Raw genomic sequence first — 6,460 nt, forward strand, 5'->3', positions numbered from 1 at the left:
GTGGAATCTGCCGCTTTCCCCAATCCAGCATCTGTTCTCATGCCAAAGTCCAGAACCTCAGCTTTCCTTTGGGAACTTCTTACCTGTTTCCAGTCCAAACAGTTCCAGAGGGCTGATGTACGTTCCACCCACCTTGAAGATGGGCATATGATCCACATTTAGCCAATCCCATGTTCCATCCTATGGGTGCTCTGATGGGTTCAAGGACGATGCTATGATCCAAACCAGGCCAATGACGTTTATTTTATTTTATTTTTTGGCCATACTGTGCACGCAGGATTTTAGTTCCCTGACCAAGGATCAAACTTATGGCCCTTACATTGGGAGCTCAGAGTCTTAACCACTGGACCACCAGGGAAGTCCCATCCCCTCATTTTCAAAACTGCTATGGATTTAAAGCACACAAGATGGTTGTGATATGAGTGGCCTTTTCAGTATGACTTCTTTGACTTAGAATGTTTTCAATGTTTATCCATGTTGTAACATGGATTATCAGTGCTTCATTCATTTTTTTTATTGTGGTTAAAAATACATAACATGGGGATGGGGGGCAAGTGGAGGGAACGGCCCAGATGCACAGCATTCATGGACCCTCTGGACTGGAAGGACTCGTGAGAGCCGGAGTCCAGAAATCCGGGGATGGATATAAGACGCAGCGTCCCCTCCAATTCCCGTGAGCACCCCTTGCTCCATCCTGCGCCCAAATACCTCAGCTAGGCCCTCTCCCCACTCTTGACACTCCAGACTCAGCCGGGACAGACCTCCACAGCCGCCGCTCCCCACCCTGCAGGAGAAGCTCAGAGGCCCTGTCCCCCTTTCCTCTGAGGGACTCTTTTTGGTGACCACAGAAGGATTTGGTCGCTCAGGACAAAGCTGGTAGAGGACAGCGGAATGGCTGCGCCCGGCGCACCACGCTTCCTCCTGACCTTCGACTTGGACGAGACTATCGTGGACGAAAACAGCGACGACTCCGTCGTGCGTGTGCCGCGGCGGGCCAGCGGCTGCCTGAGAGCCTGTGTGCCACCTAGCGCGAGGGCTTCTACAACGAGTACATGGAGCGCGTCTTCCAGTACCTGGGCGAGCAGGGCGTGCGGCCGCGGGACTTGCGCGCCATCTACGAGGCCATCCTCCTGTCGCCCGGCACGGGCGAGCTGCTGCAGTTTGTGGCCAAGCAGGGCGCCTGCTTTGAGGTTATTCTCATCTCAGACGCCAACATCTTTGGCGTGGAGAGTGCGCTGCTTGCCGCCGGCCACCACGGCCTGTTCTGCCGCATCTTCAGCAACCCGTCGGGGCCCGACCCTTGGGGGCTGCTGGCGCTGCGGCCCTTCCACGCGCACAGCTGCGCTCGCTGCCCCGCCAACATGTGCCAGCACAAGGTGCTCAGCGACTGTCTGCGCGAGCAGGCGCACGACGGCGTGGCCTTCGAGCACCTTTTCTACGTGAGCGACGGCGCCAACGACTTCTGCCCCACGGGGCTGCTGGCAGGCGGCGACGTGGCCTTCCCGCGCCGCCACTACCCCATGCACCGCCTTATGCAGGAGGCGCAGAAGGCCGAGCCCAGCTCCTTCCGCGCCAGGGTGGTGCCCTGGGAAACCTCCACCGAAGTGCGCCTACACCTGCATCAGGTGCTGAGGACGTGGCCTGCAGGGGCCACCCGGGCGGGGAGGGGGTGGGGCGGTGGGGGTCGGGAAAGAGGAAGCTAGTTTTATTACTCCCTTTCCCTTTCGTTTTGGTATATCCCTCCAGGATTTCCCGGAATCCCCGGTTGGTCCATTTGGGGACTGGAGGAGGGAGTTGGGAGCTGTCCCCATCTGTGCAGTTAACCGAGCTCAGCTGCCTCCCCCAGTTCCACTGCAAGCGAATTCTGGAGTCTGGCCGCAGCAGCGTGGCACGCATATCTGAGCAGGCAGCAGTGTTTCCACAAACCTTGTCCTCTCAGTTGGGAGGACGGGGTTCCCTGTCAGGGTCGAGAAGGAACATGTCCCGCCGCGTTGTGGTTAACTGTTGCCTTGGGCTGCGTGGCCTCCCTCCTCCAGTCTTCTGTCCAGAGGACCCAGGCCCCGAAATGTTCCCCCCACCTCCCCACACCAGACTCCTCGCAGAGAGAGGTGGCGCTCCTTGCCGATGGTCCCAGGCCTAGATGTTGCTTTACCTACTGTGACCCTACACTACACTCCTTGCCCCCCGCCCCCCCACCCTGTTAGCATCCCCACAGGATAAAAAGCTAGAGGGAACAGTCACCTCCTGTTGGTGGAAAGAGGTAGCACACTGTCCCGGGGCTCGGGTCTGGCCAGCCAGGGACCTCACAGAGCCCGAAGATGTCTCCTTGCACCTCAGCCTCGTCTATGCAGCAAGAAACCAGGGACTTAACCAAAGTCGCCCCACTGACTGGGCCTTTTGAGTCCCCCTCCTCCCGTATGGAACAGAAAGCCATGATGCTGTAAAGCAGAGCCAGTGGAAACCCAAGGCCCACCTCCCTCTTCTGGGGTTTCAGAGCTGTGAAGGAGGTGAAGGGGCGGAGGTGAAGGGGCGGAGGTGAAGGGGCGGAGGTGAGCGAGGTATCTCACGCTGCCGTCTGGGGGATAAGGGCGAGGTGAGCTCTGCTCTCAGAGAGCCCCACCTAAGTGAGGGAGCTGGTCCCCACTCTTGGAGGAGTGCGCAGCCTGGGGAACCAAGACTGAATACATAACAAAGCAGGCAACAGGCAAAAGAGCAGGGTGCGGCCCACCTTCGCAGAGGGGCACAGGGGTCTAGTGTGGAGGGCTCAGTGAGCACCGAGGAGATGGGAGATACTGCTGCTTAGGGTAGGCAGAGGAGGCTCAACTAGTGGGAGCCTTACAGGTGGGTTGCCTTTCAGTCCCTCGGCCCGCTAGCCCTGCAGGGCAATCATCAGGAGGTCATCAGAATTTTATTCAAAGTTGGCACTTGCAGCTGGAGACCCTGTCTTGCATGGCGTAAGGGTCCCCTGTGGGTAAGGTCACCAAACTCCTTGGCTTCCAGTTCTTTCCTGTGTCCAGCAGGCCTCTGGGTACCTCCTCTGTCTTTACCAGGACGCCTTCCCACTGAAATGGGGGGAAGGAACAGACACAGCTCACAGCCCAGGAGGCGTGCCGGTCTGGTCCAGTCTTGAGCAGGCTTTGGTGTGGGACTCAAGAGGCTCACTCAAGGCGGTGCTTGGGTCAGCATCCCAGAGATCCCAGGCTGTCAGCAGCTGGGCTGCACATAGTTCCCGGGGAAGAATCCAGACCCCTCTGAGCCGATGCCCTCACAGCAGCCATCGGAGTAGTGGCGGATGATGCAGATAATGGTGCCCTCAGAGAAGGAGAGTTCATTGTCCTTCTGGCGGGTGTATGGGTACAGTGTCATTACTGCAGGGCAGGAGGAGAGGGGTGCCATGAGATGTGCATCCTGCCCTGCCATAGGGATGCTTGTGCCCACATACTGGACTCTAGGGGGCAGTGTGGGGAGTGGGGCAGGAGATGCCTTCTTCAAAGCCCCAGGACTCCTCCCCAGCTGAGCTAATATTCAGTATCAGGCCAGCTGCTTCCCTCCTCTGTGGGGGTGCGGTGGGGTGGAATAAAAGGCTCCACAAGCCATCCCCTCCACTCCAAGAAACTTCAGTGTTTGAGAGCAGGGCCCCAGGATCTACCCATGTTTTGTAATCTGCTTTCAGCCCCCGTTCATCCTGGTCTTTCCACAATGTCTCTGGCAGGTGCTGGAGGTATTGCTCAGTAGATGCTCTAGTAGGTGTTCAGTAAATACAGTAACATTGAATAGTGTAGACTTGGTCGAGTGAGCCTTGGGCAAGTCACTTAGTTTAACCTCTCAGGCTCAGCTTCGTCTGTTAAATGGGAGTGTGAAGATCCTAGGAGGTTAGGTAAAAGTGAGAAAATGGATGAGAAGCTTCGACTCTGGGGTCTGGTATAAAGCAGGGGCTAAATTATGTTAAAACCCCCCACATAACATTTACCATTTAAATCATTTTGAGCATACAGTTCTATGGCATTAACTACATTCACGTTGTTGTACAAATATTCTCAGCATCCACCTCCGGAAGTTATTCATTTTCCCTATGGAAAATTCTGTATCAGTTTCTCTTAAATTTTTGCCAACATTTGTTATTTTTAGCTTTCTTGATTGTAGGCCTTCTAGTGTGTGGAGGGGTCGGCGTTGTGGTGTTAACTTGCATTTCATCACGACTAATGACGATTAACATCTCTTCATGTGCTTGCTGACCATTTGTATGTCTTATCTGGAGAAGGGTCTTTTGAAGTCCTTTTTCCATTTAAAACATTGGGTTGTTTCCCGAGTCCCGCCAAGTGCTCCTCCTGGCGGCGTTGGTGTCGATGAGTCCAGCCTGGAGCGGTCTCCGCGCCGCAGGGGCCCGCGCCCCGGGGCATCGCTAGCTGCCTCTCAGGAGAGGAGACGCCCGCCCCCCGGCGACCGTGCCTGGAGCGCCGAGATCCTGCTGCGCCTAACGGGGCGGGTCTTGCTCGGCATTGGCTGCGGGTCACCTGAGCGCGGCGGCAGTCTGCGCGCTTCTCCCGGAGGAGAGTGTCCCGGAAGTGGGCGTTCCGGCGCCCGTGCCTGGAGCGCCGATATCGTGCTGCGCCGCGCGGACGCGGCGCTGCCGGGGCGGGTCTTGCTCGGCATTGGCTGCGGCTCACCTGAGCGCGGCGGCGGTCTGCGAGCCTCTCCCGGAAGAGAGAGTCCCGGAAGTGGGCGTCCCGGCCAGAGCGCACCTGGCGCGGGGCCTTCTTGGGGCTCCTTGTCGTCGGCGCCACGCGAGCCGGCGGGGGTCTAGAGGGCCAGCGCCCGGCGGCTGGGAACGACCCGTCCCGTGGGTCCCTGGCACCCCAGCGGCATCCGAGCGCGGAGCGGAGGGAGTCTAGGGAGCCAGCGCCCGGCGGCTGGAACGACCCGTCCCGTGGGTCCCTGGCACCCCAGCGGCATCCGAGCGCGGAGCGGAGGGCTGCGGGCCGCAGGTGAGGGGACAGGGGTTGGTGGGGGTGGGTGGAGGAAGGAATGACGAATTACACCAGAGCTGTTTGGTACAAGGGCAGAAACAGAAAACTCAGACGTACCACTGCAGAGGCCATGGGAGTTAAGTTGTAAATGCTGCTGGCTTTCAGTAGCCGGCAGCCATTCTCTTCCTGTAGCTGATGGGATACAAAGCTCTACTGGGTTGTTCTTTGCACGGGATAGTCTTGCTTTGCAGAAATTCAGCTCATAGCCATTCTTGTTGTGTAAGGGTAAGGTCGGATCTTAACAAACGGCATCGCGAAACAGAGGAAAGCTTCAAGTGAGCTTTATTAGGGGGAGCTCCCGGGCGAGCTTCACTGGTCCGAGAGAAAGGGGCCAGAGAAGTCGCCCCCGGGCGAGGGCTGGGCAAGATTTTATAGGGAAAGAAGGGAAAGGGGTGTGGTGAATCTGGGAGGGCGCAGGGAATTCCTTATCTGGTGGTCTCTTCCGGTGTCGTGGCACTATCTGGTGCAGGTTACATCAGTCTTGGGACCGCTAGTCCCGTCCCTCGAAAGGCGGGAAGGCTGGGCCGGGTGGAAAGCCCCCAGGTCAGTTCCTGGAACTGGGTGGTCCGGAATGTCTCTAGGTCAGTTTCTGGAACGGGGTGGTCCGGAGAGTTTCGGTCTGATGCAACCTGTGAATCTGATTGCGTTCCCCTGCCTCGGGCCAGTTGGCCTTACATCCCGACATCTTTGGTGTAATGGGGCGGCTTTCCGATCTCTGGCTACTTCATGCTGAATGGGGGCGTCGAAAGGGGAGTCGGGCGACCAGAGGTCCGAGGCTTAGGGGAGACCAGTGGGGTTTTCTGTAGGAAGCAAGGTGTAAGGACCGAGGAACATTTGGTTTGTGGCCACCCGAGAGACTTCCTCCATGCGCCGGCGAAGGAACCTAAGAAAACAGGGGGCAAGCATGAGCAAGATACAGATGAGAATTAAGGGGCCTCAGATTGGTGTTAGCCAGGTACAGAGGGTGGATCGCCACCAATCGGGAATTGGGGAGGCGGACTGTTGGTGTTTGCGTTGGAGTTCTTCTCTTAAGCGATGGAGGGCGTTTACAGCAGCATTTCTCCTGTAGGAAGAGGCAGGTACCTCCTTTGTCGGCCGTCAGGAGATCCAGGGCTCGTCGATTCTGGAGAGCGACTCGGGCTATGGAGGTGATTTGGCCCTGGAGAGAGGAGATGGAGGCGGCGGAGGCTTCAATGGCTAGCTGGAGTTTATGTTCTAAGTCGCGGGATGTTGAAACACTATGGGTTAGAGCTCCCCCCCGCCCCCCCCGAGGCCTGCAGCGACCAGGGAGGAGGCGAGAGAGATGCCTGCGACCAGAGGAAGAAAGATAGCTCTTTTTTGTCGGGTAAAGGGCGGCGTGATTAGCGAGGAAAATTCGTCTTGGCTATACAGTGTGAGTTGCGGGACGAGAGTAACGGGGATACATGGGAAGG

General features: G+C 57.6%; 1 pseudogene across 1 annotated transcript; it reads left to right on the plus strand.

Moving 5' to 3' along the window:
• Nucleotides 1-891: 891 nt before the first annotated feature.
• On the plus strand, nucleotides 892-2,539 carry LOC307058455 (phosphoethanolamine/phosphocholine phosphatase-like; annotated as a pseudogene). Its single transcript has 2 exons — nucleotides 892-1,625; nucleotides 2,495-2,539. The product of its transcript is annotated as a phosphoethanolamine/phosphocholine phosphatase-like (transcript).
• The last annotated feature ends 3,921 nt before the right edge of the window (nucleotides 2,540-6,460 follow it).

Source organism: Hyperoodon ampullatus (assembly GCF_949752795.1).
Source record: "Hyperoodon ampullatus genome assembly, chromosome: 9".
NCBI lineage: Eukaryota > Metazoa > Chordata > Mammalia > Artiodactyla > Ziphiidae > Hyperoodon > Hyperoodon ampullatus.